Source organism: Trachinotus anak, unplaced genomic scaffold (assembly GCF_046630095.1).
Source record: "Trachinotus anak isolate AG129_WGS33_773 ecotype Australia unplaced genomic scaffold, CSIRO_AGI_Tana_v1 ptg000003l, whole genome shotgun sequence".
Taxonomy (NCBI): domain Eukaryota; kingdom Metazoa; phylum Chordata; class Actinopteri; order Carangiformes; family Carangidae; genus Trachinotus; species Trachinotus anak.
The window spans coordinates 20,663,889-20,682,382 of record NW_027273854.1 but is presented as its reverse complement, the minus strand read 5'-3'; the positions used below and the strand labels follow the sequence as shown (position 1 = coordinate 20,682,382).

The 18,494-nt window shown below is 50.4% G+C and overlaps 8 non-coding genes and 4 pseudogenes across 8 annotated transcripts; all 12 read left to right on the top strand.

Moving 5' to 3' along the window:
• The first annotated feature begins 4,691 nt into the window (after positions 1-4,691).
• On the top strand, positions 4,692-4,866 carry LOC139619802 (U2 spliceosomal RNA; annotated as a pseudogene).
• Positions 4,867-5,261: 395 nt separating this feature from the next.
• Positions 5,262-5,376, top strand: LOC139619167 (U5 spliceosomal RNA). The gene has a single exon (XR_011690170.1). It is a non-coding gene; the product is annotated as a U5 spliceosomal RNA (small nuclear RNA).
• A 164-nt stretch (positions 5,377-5,540) lies between these two features.
• On the top strand, positions 5,541-5,732 carry LOC139619516 (U2 spliceosomal RNA). The gene has a single exon (XR_011690509.1). It is a non-coding gene; the product is annotated as a U2 spliceosomal RNA (small nuclear RNA).
• Positions 5,733-6,131: 399 nt separating this feature from the next.
• Positions 6,132-6,246, top strand: LOC139619166 (U5 spliceosomal RNA). The gene has a single exon (XR_011690169.1). It is a non-coding gene; the product is annotated as a U5 spliceosomal RNA (small nuclear RNA).
• A 164-nt stretch (positions 6,247-6,410) lies between these two features.
• LOC139618768 (U2 spliceosomal RNA) lies at positions 6,411-6,489 on the top strand (annotated as a pseudogene).
• Positions 6,490-11,500: 5,011 nt separating this feature from the next.
• LOC139619818 (U2 spliceosomal RNA) lies at positions 11,501-11,712 on the top strand (annotated as a pseudogene).
• A 387-nt stretch (positions 11,713-12,099) lies between these two features.
• On the top strand, positions 12,100-12,214 carry LOC139619165 (U5 spliceosomal RNA). Its single transcript, XR_011690168.1, has one exon. It is a non-coding gene; the product is annotated as a U5 spliceosomal RNA (small nuclear RNA).
• A 164-nt stretch (positions 12,215-12,378) lies between these two features.
• LOC139619515 (U2 spliceosomal RNA) lies at positions 12,379-12,570 on the top strand. The gene has a single exon (XR_011690508.1). It is a non-coding gene; the product is annotated as a U2 spliceosomal RNA (small nuclear RNA).
• Positions 12,571-12,965: 395 nt separating this feature from the next.
• LOC139619164 (U5 spliceosomal RNA) lies at positions 12,966-13,080 on the top strand. The gene has a single exon (XR_011690167.1). It is a non-coding gene; the product is annotated as a U5 spliceosomal RNA (small nuclear RNA).
• A 164-nt stretch (positions 13,081-13,244) lies between these two features.
• LOC139619514 (U2 spliceosomal RNA) lies at positions 13,245-13,436 on the top strand. Its single transcript, XR_011690507.1, has one exon. It is a non-coding gene; the product is annotated as a U2 spliceosomal RNA (small nuclear RNA).
• Positions 13,437-13,831: 395 nt separating this feature from the next.
• LOC139619163 (U5 spliceosomal RNA) lies at positions 13,832-13,946 on the top strand. The gene has a single exon (XR_011690166.1). It is a non-coding gene; the product is annotated as a U5 spliceosomal RNA (small nuclear RNA).
• Positions 13,947-14,110: 164 nt separating this feature from the next.
• LOC139618767 (U2 spliceosomal RNA) lies at positions 14,111-14,189 on the top strand (annotated as a pseudogene).
• Positions 14,190-18,494: the final 4,305 nt, after the last annotated feature.

The window sequence follows — 18,494 nt, the reverse complement described above, 5'->3', positions numbered from 1 at the left end:
TCCACTACCAAGGTCAGCCCAAGCTCTGCCGCAAGTGCGGTGAGCATGGGCACCTGGTAGAAGCGTGCACAAAAACCTTTTGCGGAAAGTGTAGAGAAATTGGGCACACTTTTGAGGAGTGCACCAATGGCAGGAAGTGCAACCTTTGTGGAGAAACAAATCATCTCTTCAGAGCTTGCCCCAAATCGTTTGCCAACAAACTAAAGGCAGCAAAAGCCAATGAACAAAATGGAGGACAAAAAGAAAAAGAGCAGGTTGAAGAGGCTGGGCAGGAAAATTCAAATCTCCCGCCAGATACTGTGATTGGAGAGGAGGGATCATGTGAGGCGGGAGAGGGGGAGGGGCCTGCAACAGCCCCATCAATGGAGAGTGGAGAGGAGGATGGGGAGATGCAGGAAGTGGGCGGAGCTAGTTCAGAAATGGAAGATTTTCAACCACCTGAAAATAGTGAGGATGCCCCCCTCCCCGATGCCCAGCAAACAAAGAGACTTGCATCGGAATTGTCCTCTGAGTCTCCTGTAGCCTCAGAGAAGAGGGGAAGAGTTGGGACTCTCTCAGACAGTTCATCTGTGGAGGAGCCCAGAGTCTTCCCCTCCAATTCACCAAATGAAGTCTCTTTCCTGACAGTAGCTCTACAATCAACCCCTAAGGACTCCAAGCTAAATGCAGCCTTGCGTCAAAGGCCAACCCCCAGAGTCCGACGGGGGAATGGAGCTCAACTCCCTCCTTCATCACCTGTTGAAGTGAAGGAGGAGCCCCGTTCACAAGAAATAGTCTAACTGCCTTTTTTTTAAAAAAAAAAAGATATTTTAGCATCTTAAACCTCTATTTAGTGTTTTTAAAATTTCATACCTGTTGTTTTTAATCATACTCATGACACTCACCTTCTCAACCATCAATGTGAGAAGTGTGAAGTCGAGAGTTAGAGCCCAGAGTGTTTTATCCTTTCTTAATTCTACAAAGTCAGATGTGTTTTTAATGCAGGAATGTGGCATACCGTTTTTAAAACACTACCGACAGTGGGAGGAGATGTGGCCACAGACATCGATATGGAGCGGATCAAACCAAAATAAGAACGATGGAGTGGCCATTTTAATAAAAAACCCTCAGGTTCTGGTGAAGGGTAGCACTGTGGTGAGAGACGGTAGGGCACTTTTAGCACACTTGACCTTTATGGGACAGGATTTTAACCTTCTCAATATTTATGGCTTTAACGACAAAAATGACAGGTATGACCTTTTAGAAGACCTGCAGTCCCACATGCTAGGGAGAGTGCCATTAGTTTTAGGAGGTGATTTTAACTGTATTTTAAGTCGAAAAGATAGAAAAAGAACAGGGGAAGATTTTAAAATTGACAAAACATCGGTTTTATTACAGGGCATATGCAGGGATTTTAAACTACAAGACTGTTTTAAAACCATGCATCCCAGAGAGGAGGGCTTCACCTGGTTCAGTGGTGATGGCACCAGAGCCTCTCGCATAGATTTTATTTTCACACGGGACTGCCCGCCGACCGATGCTAGATTGACCCCTGTTTTCTTTTCTGACCACCTGATGCTCTCCTGCACCCTTTCACTCTCTTCAGGTGTGACTTTTGGAAGTGGTCTGTGGAAACTCAACTGCTCCCTGCTTGAAGATCAACATCTAGTTCAGCAGTACAGGGAGCAGTACCGAGAGTGGCAGACCCTTCAAGACATGTACGATACACGAGCACACTGGTGGGAGATGGTGAAGGGAAAGACCCAGACTTTTTTCAGACAGGCAGGCAAAAAAAGAAAGGGCAAGGAGAACAGACGCATGATGGGACTGCAGAAGCGACTACAGCGCTATTTTAACCTCAACCAAAATGGAATGGATTTTAATGAAGAAATTACAGAAATCAAATCAGAGATGTCGGTTTTAGCTGAAATTAAAAGCAAGGGTGTCATTTTAAGGAGCAGGGAACGGGAAATAGAGGAGGGTGAGAAGTGCACCAGGTATTTTTTTAAGAAAATTGTTAGTAAAGGGGGGACCATTTTAAAACTAAAAAAGGAAAACGGGTGCATAACAGAGAATATCGAAGAAATTAAACAGATTGTGGAAAATTTTTACGTAGAATTGTATAAAGAAAAGCCCATTAGAATAGACACCATGAATGAAGTTTTAAAATCCATCGATAAAAAAGTAAAAGACAGTGTGCTTTTAACCCAAGATTTTACCATTCTAGAGTTAAATAAATGTTTGTCAAGTTTTAAAAAAGGGAAGTCCCCAGGACAGGATGGACTTCCCTTGGAATTTTATTTGACCTTTTGGGACATTTTAGCACCTGATTTGATCGATGTTTTTAAAGACTTTGAGCACCTAGACCGACTTCCTGACAGTTTTAGAGTAGGGATAGTGACTCTACTGCACAAAAACAAAGACAAGACCGACCTGATGAACTGGAGACCTATCGCACTTTTAAACCTTGATTGTAAACTTTTTAGCAAACTTTTAGCCTCACGTATGTCCTTGTTTTTAAAGGGGGTGATTCACCCGGATCAAGGCTGTGCCATCCCAGGGAGGAAGATCACCGACAGCCTGGTACTGATCCGAGACACCATCTGTTACGCGAGAGACAGAAACATCCGGCTAGTAGTCCTAAATTTAGATTTTGAGAAAGCCTTCGATCGGGTCTCGCACCAGTACCTTTTCAAGGTACTGCAAAAAATGGGGTTCCCAGAAAGGTTTCTAGCTTGGGTGGGATTGCTGTATCGGGACATTACCAGCAAATTTGTGATTAACGGGCATTTGACAAAAGCAGTCGATATTAACTGCGGTGTCCGTCAGGGTTGTCCGTTATCTGCCCTCCTATACATAACATGTATAGAACCGCTGGCACAGATCTTGAGAAGGGATCAACGAATCAATGGGTTGGGAGTACCGGGGAGCGGGGGACTGGACACCAAGTGTATTTTATACATGGACGACGTGAACATTTTATGCACCGACCTTTTATCCGTCAACAGGACGCTGGACTTGACTGACTGGTTTGGACAGGCTTCTGGGTCAAAGTTGAACAAAAACAAGACCCAAGCCCAATTTTATGGACCGTGGACAGCGACTGAGATGACAGGACTCCCTTTGACTGTGACCCAGACTGACCAAAAAATACTGGGGATCAAATTTGACAGGGAGGGAGAAGGAACAACAAATTGGCCAGACGTGGTAGGGAAAGTAAAACAAAGACTAGGATATTGGGGACTTAGAGGACTGACTATTGAAGGAAAGGTTTTAATCATCAAAGCGGTGATTTTACCTTTGCTTTTACTCATCAGTTCTGTTTTTATCCCACCTAGGAGAGTGCTTTTAGATCTGGAGCGAGCCATCTTTTATTTCCTGTGGGGCTCCAAGTGGGAGAGACTGAGGAGGGAGGTCATGAAAAGGCCAAAAGAGAAAGGAGGAAAAGGAGTGCCTGACCTGTACTTGTTTTTAGGAAGCCGATACACCGCACTACACCTCAAACAAGCCACAGACCCATCCGGAAACCCCAAAACTACAGCCATGACACGTTTCTGGATGGGATCGTACCTCAGACGATTGAAGTTTTTACCTACAGATCTTAAAGTACCCGTGTCTTTTAGCCTGCCACCAGCCTATGCTTTTATCCTGACGTTTTTAAAGCATTTTAAACTGGAGCAGGAGGAGCTGCATATTTTAACCAACCACCGTTCTCTGATCTCTGTTGTGCAGGAGCAGGAGCCAGTGAGTCCAGTGCGCGGGCTCGCATTTGGCGAGCCCTCAACAGTTTGGCGCAACGTGAACCATTCCGCTCTTCCAAACAGACTCCGGGACCTGTCATGGATGGTGGCTCATGAGATTCTCCCAGTCAGGTCCGTCATGCACTCCCGGGGCATGTCAACACGCTCAACCTGCCCCCGACCCGGTTGTGGCGCGCCAGAGTCGGTGAGGCATTTGCTCTGGGAGTGCAGCGCTGCCGTAGACCAGTGGGCAATGGCCGGCTCCTTGCAATTCCCGTACTTGCCAGCAAGGGAGGTCCTTACAGCACAACTGGTGCTGTATGGGGTGAGCCAAAAAACACTGAAGAAAGATGACTTTGCCCAGATGTGGCTCACCCTAGCCGCCATCAAAGACGCCATATGGACCTCCAGAAACTTGCTGGTAAGGAAGCACATGCAGATCCCCCCCGTGGCTGTGATCCGGATGGCTGTAGGCGGCAGGCCTAGGACACAGCCACAAAGAAGCATCGCCTCTGTGCCCATTCGGACGAAGGAGCCGGAGCCACACATGAAAAGGTCAAAGCAGCGGCGGCCTGGCTCTCCGGGTGAGGCAGGTGGGAAGGAGCAACAGGGTGAGGATCTCCTCTGAGCACCACGACAGGATCCCGAGAGACCAAATGTTTGGGGGAGCGGAATGAGTGACCCTGGGTAGGGACTCACCCTGCTCCTGCACAAAATTAGAAAGAAGAGAAGTTTTAAACCAATGCACTCCCTTTTTAAAGATTTGGGACACTCCATGGTTTTCATTTGTGAGATGGATTTTATGTTTGACAACATGTAAAACCCCTTGAAATATTTGTTTTTAATGTTTTAAAAAAAAACAACAAACAAACAATGGTTTTACAACTATTTATCATATTGTTGTGATTATAATGTACCCTTTGTATCTCAAGATGTAAACCTTCTTTGAAAAAACTTGAAATGAGTGTCAATAAATCTTTTCGAAAGAAAAAATCTGTTCTTATCAGTTTAATATCTGATATGTCCTCTACCCGAGGACAAACATATTAAACGGATTTTTAGAACTGGGAGCTGAAAAAGGGGCTTGCTCCGTTCACTCCACGCATCGACCTGGCATTGCAGTGCCGCCGGGAACGGTGCACCCTTCTCTGGCCGTGTGGAAAAGCAAGCAAGCAAGCAAGCAAGCAAACAATGATGCAAACGTACAGTTTCAAATGCCCCTCTGGCAGTGGCTGGAGGAAGGTGAGTCAACCTGCCCCACAGCTGATATCCCTCACGCGCCCTGGAAGGGCTGCTAGCCTCCAATCAACCCCGCATTTTCCCTGTATTTTGGTCCCCGGGGGCCTGCAAGCGCCTGATAACTTGAGAAATTTGTGGGGATTGCATGTTGAGGCCCAGACACTTTTCTCCACAGCCCGATTGGCTAGAGCCCGTGACAACATGGGGAGGGGGCGGGGATTTGGCAAGCTAAGAGAAGGCTACCGTGAGGGCGGTGACTGGGACCAATGGGGTCCTCGGCCGCTCTTGAGGAGATGCCTGTACTGACTCTGGTTTCTCTTCATCACGCACAAGTCTTTCGCCTTTTACTAAAGACTTCCGTGGAGAGGAACACCAATGAGTTTAAGCTATTTTTGGCAGGCTCTGCCGTATGGCTGAGCCCTTTGAGTTTGTGAAAAGTCAAACAGCTGTCGAGGTCAGGAATGGGGAGGTGGGCGGAGGTGGTGAAAAGCAGCCATTGCTCCGCTCATGTCAAAAGCAGCCAACCGCGACCAGCGAGATTTGTGCCAAGAGCCTGGCTGGAACGCCAGACACTTTGGGCCCATCGCTTCTCGGCCTTTTGGCTAAGATCAAGTGTAGTATCTGTTCTTATCAGTTTAATATCTGATATGTCCTCTACCCGAGGACAAACATATTAAACGGATTTTTAGAACTGGGAGCTGAAAAAGGGGCTTGCTCCGTTCACTCCACGCATCGACCTGGCATTGCAGTGCCGCCGGGAACGGTGCACCCTTCTCTGGCCGTGTGGAAAAGCAAGCAAGCAAGCAAGCAAGCAAGCAAACAATGATGCAAACGTACAGTTTCAAATGCCCCTCTGGCAGTGGCTGGAGGAAGGTGAGTCAACCTGCCCCACAGCTGATATCCCTCACGCGCCCTGGAAGGGCTGCTAGCCTCCAATCAACCCCGCATTTTCCCTGTATTTTGGTCCCCGGGGGCCTGCAAGCGCCTGATAACTTGAGAAATTTGTGGGGATTGCATGTTGAGGCCCAGACACTTTTCTCCACAGCCCGATTGGCTAGAGCCCGTGACAACATGGGGAGGGGGCGGGGATTTGGCAAGCTAAGAGAAGGCTACCGTGAGGGCGGTGACTGGGACCAATGGGGTCCTCGGCCGCTCTTGAGGAGAGGCCTGTACTGACTCTGGTTTCTCTTCATCACGCACAAGTCTTTCGCCTTTTACTAAAGACTTCCGTGGAGAGGAACACCAATGAGTTTAAGCTATTTTTGGCAGGCTCTGCCGTATGGCTGAGCCCTTTGAGTTTGTGAAAAGTCAAACAGCTGTCGAGGTCAGGAATGGGGAGGTGGGCGGAGGTGGTGAAAAGCAGCCATTGCTCCGCTCATGTCAAAAGCAGCCAACCGCGACCAGCGAGATTTGTGCCAAGAGCCTGGCTGGAACGCCAGACACTTTGGGCCCATCGCTTCTCGGCCTTTTGGCTAAGATCAAGTGTAGTATTCGTGGAGAGATTTTTCTTTTTTGATCTGGGCGACACTTCTATGGAAGCGATGGCCAGTATGGCCTCTCCTGTGCAGGTTATCCCTAAGGTTGGGTTGAGGTTCACGCTTCGTTTCCAGGCAATCGTGACAGAAGAAGATGCTGTTTCAAGATCGTGGTTCTGCAAGAGGGTCATCATGGGCCAGCTTCTTTTGACGGTGGAGGATGTCTTGTGCATTCAATGGAACCAACAGGAAAAAGCTTTTGATGTCACCCTGAGGAATGAGGAGGTGTACAGAAAGGTGTCTGAAAATTGTTCGGCTGGAGCTGGGGTAAGGCCCCTTGCCTGCTACAAGATTTTGAGTTTGGACAGACCTAATTTCAGGCAGATCACAGTTCACATGTTTAACCCGTTTGTGACTGATCTTGCCTTGGCTGATTTCCTGGGCCGGTATGGAGAAGTGGTGTCAGCAGCAAGATATGTTAATGATCCAATGGGGTTTTGGACTGGCAGACGGCAGTTCCAGGTGTTGCTCAAGCCTGAGCCAGAAGGGCCTGGTGGTCTCAGACATCCACCCACCTTTTTTAGTCTCGGTGGGGACCGTGGCTATTTGTTCTATTCGAGGCAACCGTCTTTCTGTCGGCAGTGTAGGCAGTCTGGCCACACGGAGGCAGGATGCACTGGGGTCTGCTGCCGTTTCTGTGGTCAGGGGGGACACGAGGCTAAAGACTGCACTGCACTGAAGGCCTGTCATGGATGTGGTGGACTTGATCACCTCTATCGGAGCTGTCCTGGCCGTAGGAGAACCTTTGCAGAAGTAGCTGGGGCCACTGGAGGGCAGGGTAAGGCTCAAGACTTTGGAGGGACTTTCGTGCCAATGGGCAATACGTCAATTGATCCACAGCAAGCGGATCAGCTTCCAGGCCCTTCTGGGAGTAGAGTGGACTCTGTATCCAAGGTGCAGGGACTTGCCAGTGTTGCTGGAGAAGTCAGTGTGGACCAGGTGCCCTCGGGGATTACGGACACGGTCCCCACTGGTGCCGCTCCCACCGAGCCAAAGCAAGGAGCACGAAGAGGTTTGAAGGTGTTGGAGGAGGGTCTCTCGATTGAAAAGGGGGAGTGTGAGCAGGTGGTGAAGAGTAAAAGGTCAAAGAGGGAGAGGGAGGGAGAGGGGAGGGGGCAGGCCGCAGAGGTGGGGGTTGATGTGGGTAGGGCTGATGGAATACAACAGGGGGGGGAAACGGTTAGAGGAGGGGCCCGGGGGCGGGATGCAATAGATACAGGTCAGGGGTTGGAGCATGTCTCAGGGGTTTTGGGTGAGGAGCCACCAGCTGGGTTGGAGCTTGATTTTGAGCTTTCTCCCGGTTTGCTCCTATTGTCGTCTCCTTTGAGTGAGGACGCATACGAGGGACCAAAAAGGCCTTCATCCTCACCAAATGCTGTTCCCTTTTCCTGGGCGGACCAGATGGATAGTGAAGGAGATGATCTGTATTCACAGTAGGGGGGGGGACTGTTTTGTTTTCTTTTTGTTTTTGTTTGAGTGTAAGCATCTGTAATTTAAAATGTTCTCCTTTGATGTTCTTTCTCTGAATGTGAGGGGAATGAGGAACACTGTTAAAAGAAGGATCGTTTTCGAATTTGTTAGCTCTTTGCGTGTAGCTTTTTGTTTGTTGCAGGAAGTCCACTTACGGGATATGGGGGATGTTGGGTGTTTTAGAAGGGAATGGACCAGAGGGGACTCAGTCTGGAGCATAGGGGGTGTTCACTCTACAGGAGTTGGGATTTTGTTTGGTTTTAAGGAGATTAAAGTGGAGGGTGTTTTTGTTATTGTCCAGGGGAGAATAATGGGTGCGGACATCTCCTGGGGAACAAACACGCTGAGAATCATTGTGGTCTATGGACCACAATCCTCAGCAGAGCGGAAAGAAATGTTTGGGATGCTGGAGCCGCACCTTGTCACCAACAGGCAGGTCATCATAGGGGGTGATTTTAATGTAGAGTTAGGAAAGGGGGGTGATGCCAGCGACCTGTACATTTCTAATCTTTTGAATAGTTTTGGTTTGGTCGATGGGGCGAGGGTGGTCAGGCCACTCATGGATGGTCCCACTTGGCGTAATTCGCAGGGGATCTTTAAGCGTTTAGATTATGTATTTTTTGTTAAGACCTTGAAGTTGGTTGCAGGAAGGGTGCTCCCGGTTTGCTTTTCGGATCATGATGGTTTGCTGTTTACGGTGAGTTTGGATTTGCCAGTCTTCGGGCCTGGGTTTTGGCGCTTAAATATTAGTGTGCTGGAGGAGGACTTGTTTAGTCAACAGTTTCTTTGGTTTTTTAAGGGTCTTATGGGACTCAAACCGCTGTGCCAGGGGTTGTTAGAGTGGTGGGAGGTGGCTAAGGAGAGGATGAAGATATTTTGTTTAAGTTATTGTCAGAGAAAGGCTGGAATGGCAAAGAGGGAGGTGGTCCATCTCCAGCACCGCCTTGAACTCGAGTATGCTAGGGGTAACTGTAAAGGTGCTGTAGACCATCAAGTTTGCGCATCCTTGAAAGCAAGTCTGAGACATATTTTTGAGGGTAGGGCCCGCGCATACCTGGTGCGGTCACGTCTGCAGTTCATTGAACAGTCAGAGACATGTTCGGCTGCTTTTTTTGGCTCCATACGGGCTGATAGGGCGAAGCAGCTGGTGTCAGGAGTTAGGAATAAACAGGGCAGGGTTGTGGTGGACACCTGCGAGATGGTGTGTGTCGCTACAGATCATTTCCGTGATGTTTTCACGGAGCGAGCGGTAGACATAGGAGGGGGAGGGGTGTTCCTGGATTTGCTGAACCAGCAGGTGCCAGGGAACATAGTGCGGGCTTTGGAGGCCCCACTGACCCTCAAAGAGCTTGAAGGTGCTCTCTGTAGGATGAACAGGCGCAAGGTGCCAGGCATTGATGGGTTGCCGGTAGAGTTCTATGTTAAGTTTTGGGACATACTTGGGCCAGTATTGTTGGAGGTGTTGACTGAGGTGCTCTGTACGGGGAAAATGGGGAGGTCTATGGCGACTGGAGTTATCTCCCTTCTGTTTAAGAAAGGGGATCGCGCTGATATGGATAACTGGCGACCGCTGTCCATGCTGTGCGTAGACTATAAGCTCCTGGCTAAGGTTCTGGCAGACCGGTTAAGCGTGGCCCTGCCACATGTGGTCCATGTGGACCAGACATGTGCAGTGCCAGGGCGCTCAGTAAGATGGAACCTGCAACTCTTACGGGATGCTGTGGCTTGGGCTGAGGATAGGCATCTGCCGCTTATGCTGGTCGGTCTTGATCAAGCAAAGGCCTTTGACAGAGTACATTGGGGTTTTATGTTTAGTGTACTGGAAAGGCTAGGTTTCGGTCAGGTTTTTGTAGGGTGGCTGCGCACATTGTATAGGGGTGCGGGGAGCAGGGTTTTGGTTAATGGGCACCTGGGGGAGGCTTTTAGTTTGTACTCTGGGGTGAGACAGGGTTGCCCGCTCTCACCGCTGCTCTATGTGCTTTACATGGAGCCATTGGCAGCTGCCATTCGGGCTGATCCTGGAGTGAGAGGTTTTTTTGTGCCTGGCAGTGGGGGTCTGCGAGTCAAGCTGTCTCAGTATGCTGATGACACTACATTGCTGCTGGACAGGGATGAGTGCCTTATCCGTTCATTGCAGATTTTTAGTGACTTCAGCCGGGTGGCTGGATCAAGCCTTAATTGTGCAAAGTCCTCGGTTAAGTTCTTTGGGAGGTGGAGAGAAAGGACGGATGTACCAGGGGGTCTGTCTCTCTGCTCTGGGCCTCTGAAGGTCCTAGGGGTAAGTTTTGAGTCGCCTCATGGTGCCACAGTGAACTGGACGAGGCGTCTGGAGGCGGTCCAGAGGAAGATTTCTCTCTGGAAGAGTAGGTGCCTGACGTTTGTAGGGAAGGTACTTGTTCTCAAGGTGGATGTTTTGCCTTCTCTCCTGTACCTGGCTTACATATATCCACTACCAGTCAGTATGAGGAGGCCTCTCATGCGTCACGTATTCGGTTTTATTTGGGGGGGGAGATATGAGTATGTTGCGAGGGCCCGCATGTTGGCAGGGGTTGAGGAAGGGGGGAGAGATGTGCCACATCTGCCACTGAAGTTGGACTGCATTTTCGTTTCTTTTATGTGTAGGGAATTAGCTGGCCCAGTGGTTCACCCCTCTGGCTATTTTTTGCGCCTCTTTTTTGCCTACCAAGCAAGGCAGCTTTTGGTTTGGGACAACTTGGCTCCCCGGGTAGAGCAGCAACCATGGCACTACCGCCATGCAGCCAGGTGGCTGCGGGCGCACCCGGAGGCTTCTGCACCAGCCCTGCAACTTAATCACAGGGCCCTCTACAAAGAGGTTAAGCAAAGGGTCATTGCACCTCCGGTCCCAGGAATATTGCCAAGTGTTTGGAGGGGGATTCAGCCTCATGGGCTTGATAATGGCCTTAAGGACCTGAACTGGTTGTGCCTCCATAAGTGTTTGCCAGTACAAGACATCATGTACCGGCATGGGTTGGCAAGGTCTCCGGTGTGTCCTAGGATTGGGTGCTCGGTAGAGGAGACAATTAGGCATGTAATGTGGGACTGTCCCTTTTCTAGGGTAGTATGGGAAAGGGTGGAGCTGTGGCTACGGAAGGGAGTCTTTGGGTTCCAACTATCATGGGAAATGGTTGAGAGGGGGGTGGGAACAGGACTGGGTTGGGCAAAATTAGCTGTTTGGCTAGTAATTAGCATGGTAAAGAGAGGCTTGTGGGTGGCTAGACAGGACCTAATTAAGAACAACAGATGCAGTAGAGTGGATGGGGTGGTGAGCAGAGTAAAAGCAGACTTGAAGAGGAGAATTGAGAGGGACATCCTGAAGTGGGGAATGCATGCTGCTTTAGAGAGGTGGAAGGGGGGTTTTGGTCTGTGGGATTGAAATGGGGGGGGGGGGGGGGGTAGGATGTTTAAGGTAAACTTTTGTTTGGCTTGGTTTGTTTTGTTTGAACAAAATGGATGGAGTGGGTCAATTGTGTTTTGGATTTTTGGACCTCATATGTAAACTGTTTTCTTTGTTTTGTGACATTTGTTTTGGAGTGAGGAACTGAAATAAAAAAAAAAAAAAAAAAAAAAAAAAAAATCTGTTCTTATCAGTTTAATATCTGATATGTCCTCTACCCGAGGACAAAGATATTAAACGGATTTTTAGAACTGGGAGCTGAAAAAGGGGCTTGCTCCGTTCACTCCACGCATCGACCCGGCATTGCAGTGCCGCCGGGAACGGTGCACCCTTCTCTGGCCGTGTGGAAAAGCAAGCAAGCAAGCAAGCAATGACGCAAACGTACAGTTTCAAATGCCCCTCTGGCAGTGGCTGGAGGAAGGTGAGTCAACCTGCCCCACAGCTGATATCCCTCACGCGCCCTGGAAGGGCTGCTAGCCTCCAATCAACCCCGCATTTTCCCTGTATTTTGGTCCCCGGGGGCCTGCAAGCGCCTGATAACTTGAGAAATTTGTGGGGATTGCATGTTGAGGCCCAGACACTTTTCTCCACAGCCCGATTGGCTAGAGCCCGTGACAACATGGGGAGGGGGCGGGGATTTGGCAAGCTAAGAGAAGGCTACCGTGAGGGCGGTGACTGGGACCAATGGGGTCCTCGGCCGCTCTTGAGGAGAGGCCTGTACTGACTCTGGTTTCTCTTCATCACGCACAAGTCTTTCGCCTTTTACTAAAGACTTCCGTGGAGAGGAACACCAATGAGTTTAAGCTATTTTTGGCAGGCTCTGCCGTATGGCTGAGCCCTTTGAGTTTGTGAAAAGTCAAACAGCTGTCGAGGTCAGGAATGGGGAGGTGGGCGGAGGTGGTGAAAAGCAGCCATTGCTCCGCTCATGTCAAAAGCAGCCAACCGCGACCAGCGAGATTTGTGCCAAGAGCCTGGCTGGAACGCCAGACACTTTGGGCCCATCGCTTCTCGGCCTTTTGGCTAAGATCAAGTGTAGTATCTGTTCTTATCAGTTTAATATCTGATATGTCCTCTACCCGAGGACAAACATATTAAACGGATTTTTAGAACTGGGAGCTGAAAAAGGGGCTTGCTCCGTTCACTCCACGCATCGACCTGGCATTGCAGTGCCGCCGGGAACGGTGCACCCTTCTCTGGCCGTGTGGAAAAGCAAGCAAGCAAACAAGCAAGCAAACAATGACGCAAACGTACAGTTTCAAATGCCCCTCTGGCAGTGGCTGGAGGAAGGTGAGTCAACCTGCCCCACAGCTGATATCCCTCACGCGCCCTGGAAGGGCTGCTAGCCTCCAATCAACCCCGCATTTTCCCTGTATTTTGGTCCCCGGGGGCCTGCAAGCGCCTGATAACTTGAGAAATTTGTGGGGATTGCATGTTGAGGCCCAGACACTTTTCTCCACAGCCCGATTGGCTAGAGCCCGTGACAACATGGGGAGGGGGCGGGGATTTGGCAAGCTAAGAGAAGGCTACCGTGAGGGCGGTGACTGGGACCAATGGGGTCCTCGGCCGCTCTTGAGGAGAGGCCTGTACTGACTCTGGTTTCTCTTCATCACGCACAAGTCTTTCGCCTTTTACTAAAGACTTCCGTGGAGAGGAACACCAATGAGTTTAAGCTATTTTTGGCAGGCTCTGCCGTATGGCTGAGCCCTTTGAGTTTGTGAAAAGTCAAACAGCTGTCGAGGTCAGGAATGGGGAGGTGGGCGGAGGTGGTGAAAAGCAGCCATTGCTCCGCTCATGTCAAAAGCAGCCAACCGCGACCAGCGAGATTTGTGCCAAGAGCCTGGCTGGAACGCCAGACACTTTGGGCCCATCGCTTCTCGGCCTTTTGGCTAAGATCAAGTGTAGTATCTGTTCTTATCAGTTTAATATCTGATATGTCCTCTACCCGAGGACAAACATATTAAACGGATTTTTAGAACTGGGAGCTGAAAAAGGGGCTTGCTCCGTTCACTCCACGCATCGACCTGGCATTGCAGTGCCGCCGGGAACGGTGCACCCTTCTCTGGCCGTGTGGAAAAGCAAGCAAGCAAACAAGCAAGCAAACAATGACGCAAACGTACAGTTTCAAATGCCCCTCTGGCAGTGGCTGGAGGAAGGTGAGTCAACCTGCCCCACAGCTGATATCCCTCACGCGCCCTGGAAGGGCTGCTAGCCTCCAATCAACCCCGCATTTTCCCTGTATTTTGGTCCCCGGGGGCCTGCAAGCGCCTGATAACTTGAGAAATTTGTGGGGATTGCATGTTGAGGCCCAGACACTTTTCTCCACAGCCCGATTGGCTAGAGCCCGTGACAACATGGGGAGGGGGCGGGGATTTGGCAAGCTAAGAGAAGGCTACCGTGAGGGCGGTGACTGGGACCAATGGGGTCCTCGGCCGCTCTTGAGGAGAGGCCTGTACTGACTCTGGTTTCTCTTCATCACGCACAAGTCTTTCGCCTTTTACTAAAGACTTCCGTGGAGAGGAACACCAATGAGTTTAAGCTATTTTTGGCAGGCTCTGCCGTATGGCTGAGCCCTTTGAGTTTGTGAAAAGTCAAACAGCTGTCGAGGTCAGGAATGGGGAGGTGGGCGGAGGTGGTGAAAAGCAGCCATTGCTCCGCTCATGTCAAAAGCAGCCAACCGCGACCAGCGAGATTTGTGCCAAGAGCCTGGCTGGAACGCCAGACACTTTGGGCCCATCGCTTCTCGGCCTTTTGGCTAAGATCAAGTGTAGTATTCGTGGAGAGATTTTTCTTTTTTGATCTGGGCGACACTTCTATGGAAGCGATGGCCAGTATGGCCTCTCCTGTGCAGGTTATCCCTAAGGTTGGGTTGAGGTTCACGCTTCGTTTCCAGGCAATCGTGACAGAAGAAGATGCTGTTTCAAGATCGTGGTTCTGCAAGAGGGTCATCATGGGCCAGCTTCTTTTGACGGTGGAGGATGTCTTGTGCATTCAATGGAACCAACAGGAAAAAGCTTTTGATGTCACCCTGAGGAATGAGGAGGTGTACAGAAAGGTGTCTGAAAATTGTTCGGCTGGAGCTGGGGTAAGGCCCCTTGCCTGCTACAAGATTTTGAGTTTGGACAGACCTAATTTCAGGCAGATCACAGTTCACATGTTTAACCCGTTTGTGACTGATCTTGCCTTGGCTGATTTCCTGGGCCGGTATGGAGAAGTGGTGTCAGCAGCAAGATATGTTAATGATCCAATGGGGTTTTGGACTGGCAGACGGCAGTTCCAGGTGTTGCTCAAGCCTGAGCCAGAAGGGCCTGGTGGTCTCAGACATCCACCCGCCTTTTTTAGTCTCGGTGGGGACCGTGGCTATTTGTTCTATTCGAGGCAACCGTCTTTCTGTCGGCAGTGTAGGCAGTCTGGCCACACGGAGGCAGGATGCACTGGGGTCTGCTGCCGTTTCTGTGGTCAGGGGGGACACGAGGCTAAAGACTGCACTGCACTGAAGGCCTGTCATGGATGTGGTGGACTTGATCACCTCTATCGGAGCTGTCCTGGCCGTAGGAGAACCTTTGCAGAAGTAGCTGGGGCCACTGGAGGGCAGGGTAAGGCTCAAGACTTTGGAGGGACTTTCGTGCCAATGGGCAATACGTCAATTGATCCACAGCAAGCGGATCAGCTTCCAGGCCCTTCTGGGAGTAGAGTGGACTCTGTATCCAAGGTGCAGGGACTTGCCAGTGTTGCTGGAGAAGTCAGTGTGGACCAGGTGCCCTCGGGGATTACGGACACGGTCCCCACTGGTGCCGCTCCCACCGAGCCAAAGCAAGGAGCACGAAGAGGTTTGAAGGTGTTGGAGGAGGGTCTCTCGATTGAAAAGGGGGAGTGTGAGCAGGTGGTGAAGAGTAAAAGGTCAAAGAGGGAGAGGGAGGGAGAGGGGAGGGGGCAGGCCGCAGAGGTGGGGGTTGATGTGGGTAGGGCTGATGGAATACAACAGGGGGGGGAAACGGTTAGAGGAGGGGCCCGGGGGCGGGATGCAATAGATACAGGTCAGGGGTTGGAGCATGTCTCAGGGGTTTTGGGTGAGGAGCCACCAGCTGGGTTGGAGCTTGATTTTGAGCTTTCTCCCGGTTTGCTCCTATTGTCGTCTCCTTTGAGTGAGGACGCATACGAGGGACCAAAAAGGCCTTCATCCTCACCAAATGCTGTTCCCTTTTCCTGGGCGGACCAGATGGATAGTGAAGGAGATGATCTGTATTCACAGTAGGGGGGGGGACTGTTTTGTTTTCTTTTTGTTTTTGTTTGAGTGTAAGCATCTGTAATTTAAAATGTTCTCCTTTGATGTTCTTTCTCTGAATGTGAGGGGAATGAGGAACACTGTTAAAAGAAGGATCGTTTTCGAATTTGTTAGCTCTTTGCGTGTAGCTTTTTGTTTGTTGCAGGAAGTCCACTTACGGGATATGGGGGATGTTGGGTGTTTTAGAAGGGAATGGACCAGAGGGGACTCAGTCTGGAGCATAGGGGGTGTTCACTCTACAGGAGTTGGGATTTTGTTTGGTTTTAAGGAGATTAAAGTGGAGGGTGTTTTTGTTATTGTCCAGGGGAGAATAATGGGTGCGGACATCTCCTGGGGAACAAACACGCTGAGAATCATTGTGGTCTATGGACCACAATCCTCAGCAGAGCGGAAAGAAATGTTTGGGATGCTGGAGCCGCACCTTGTCACCAACAGGCAGGTCATCATAGGGGGTGATTTTAATGTAGAGTTAGGAAAGGGGGGTGATGCCAGCGACCTGTACATTTCTAATCTTTTGAATAGTTTTGGTTTGGTCGATGGGGCGAGGGTGGTCAGGCCACTCATGGATGGTCCCACTTGGCGTAATTCGCAGGGGATCTTTAAGCGTTTAGATTATGTATTTTTTGTTAAGACCTTGAAGTTGGTTGCAGGAAGGGTGCTCCCGGTTTGCTTTTCGGATCATGATGGTTTGCTGTTTACGGTGAGTTTGGATTTGCCAGTCTTCGGGCCTGGGTTTTGGCGCTTAAATATTAGTGTGCTGGAGGAGGACTTGTTTAGTCAACAGTTTCTTTGGTTTTTTAAGGGTCTTATGGGACTCAAACCGCTGTGCCAGGGGTTGTTAGAGTGGTGGGAGGTGGCTAAGGAGAGGATGAAGATATTTTGTTTAAGTTATTGTCAGAGAAAGGCTGGAATGGCAAAGAGGGAGGTGGTCCATCTCCAGCACCGCCTTGAACTCGAGTATGCTAGGGGTAACTGTAAAGGTGCTGTAGACCATCAAGTTTGCGCATCCTTGAAAGCAAGTCTGAGACATATTTTTGAGGGTAGGGCCCGCGCATACCTGGTGCGGTCACGTCTGCAGTTCATTGAACAGTCAGAGACATGTTCGGCTGCTTTTTTTGGCTCCATACGGGCTGATAGGGCGAAGCAGCTGGTGTCAGGAGTTAGGAATAAACAGGGCAGGGTTGTGGTGGACACCTGCGAGATGGTGTGTGTCGCTACAGATCATTTCCGTGATGTTTTCACGGAGCGAGCGGTAGACATAGGAGGGGGAGGGGTGTTCCTGGATTTGCTGAACCAGCAGGTGCCAGGGAACATAGTGCGGGCTTTGGAGGCCCCACTGACCCTCAAAGAGCTTGAAGGTGCTCTCTGTAGGATGAACAGGCGCAAGGTGCCAGGCATTGATGGGTTGCCGGTAGAGTTCTATGTTAAGTTTTGGGACATACTTGGGCCAGTATTGTTGGAGGTGTTGACTGAGGTGCTCTGTACGGGGAAAATGGGGAGGTCTATGGCGACTGGAGTTATCTCCCTTCTGTTTAAGAAAGGGGATCGCGCTGATATGGATAACTGGCGACCGCTGTCCATGCTGTGCGTAGACTATAAGCTCCTGGCTAAGGTTCTGGCAGACCGGTTAAGCGTGGCCCTGCCACATGTGGTCCATGTGGACCAGACATGTGCAGTGCCAGGGCGCTCAGTAAGATGGAACCTGCAACTCTTACGGGATGCTGTGGCTTGGGCTGAGGATAGGCATCTGCCGCTTATGCTGGTCGGTCTTGATCAAGCAAAGGCCTTTGACAGAGTACATTGGGGTTTTATGTTTAGTGTACTGGAAAGGCTAGGTTTCGGTCAGGTTTTTGTAGGGTGGCTGCGCACATTGTATAGGGGTGCGGGGAGCAGGGTTTTGGTTAATGGGCACCTGGGGGAGGCTTTTAGTTTGTACTCTGGGGTGAGACAGGGTTGCCCGCTCTCACCGCTGCTCTATGTGCTTTACATGGAGCCATTGGCAGCTGCCATTCGGGCTGATCCTGGAGTGAGAGGTTTTTTTGTGCCTGGCAGTGGGGGTCTGCGAGTCAAGCTGTCTCAGTATGCTGATGACACTACATTGCTGCTGGACAGGGATGAGTGCCTTATCCGTTCATTGCAGATTTTTAGTGACTTCAGCCGGGTGGCTGGATCAAGCCTTAATTGTGCAAAGTCCTCGGTTAAGTTCTTTGGGAGGTGGAGAGAAAGGACGGATGTACCAGGGGGTCTGTCTCTCTGCTCTGGGCCTCTGAAGGTCCTAGGGGTAAGTTTTGAGTCGCCTCATGGTGCCACAGTGAACTGGACGAGGCGTCTGGAGGCGGTCCAGAGGAAGATTTCTCTCTGGAAGAGTAGGTGCCTGACGTTTGTAGGGAAGGTACTTGTTCTCAAGGTGGATGTTTTGCCTTCTCTCCTGTACCTGGCTTACATATATCCACTACCAGTCAGTATGAGGAGGCCTCTCATGCGTCACGTATTCGGTTTTATTTGGGGGGGGAGATATGAGTATGTTGCGAGGGCCCGCATGTTGGCAGGGGTTGAGGAAGGGGGGAGAGATGTGCCACATCTGCCACTGAAGTTGGACTGCATTTTCGTTTCTTTTATGTGTAGGGAATTAGCTGGCCCAGTGGTTCACCCCTCTGGCTATTTTTTGCGCCTCTTTTTTGCCTACCAAGCAAGGCAGCTTTTGGTTTGGGACAACTTGGCTCCCCGGGTAGAGCAGCAACCATGGCACTACCGCCATGCAGCCAGGTGGCTGCGGGCGCACCCGGAGGCTTCTGCACCAGCCCTGCAACTTAATCACAGGGCCCTCTACAAAG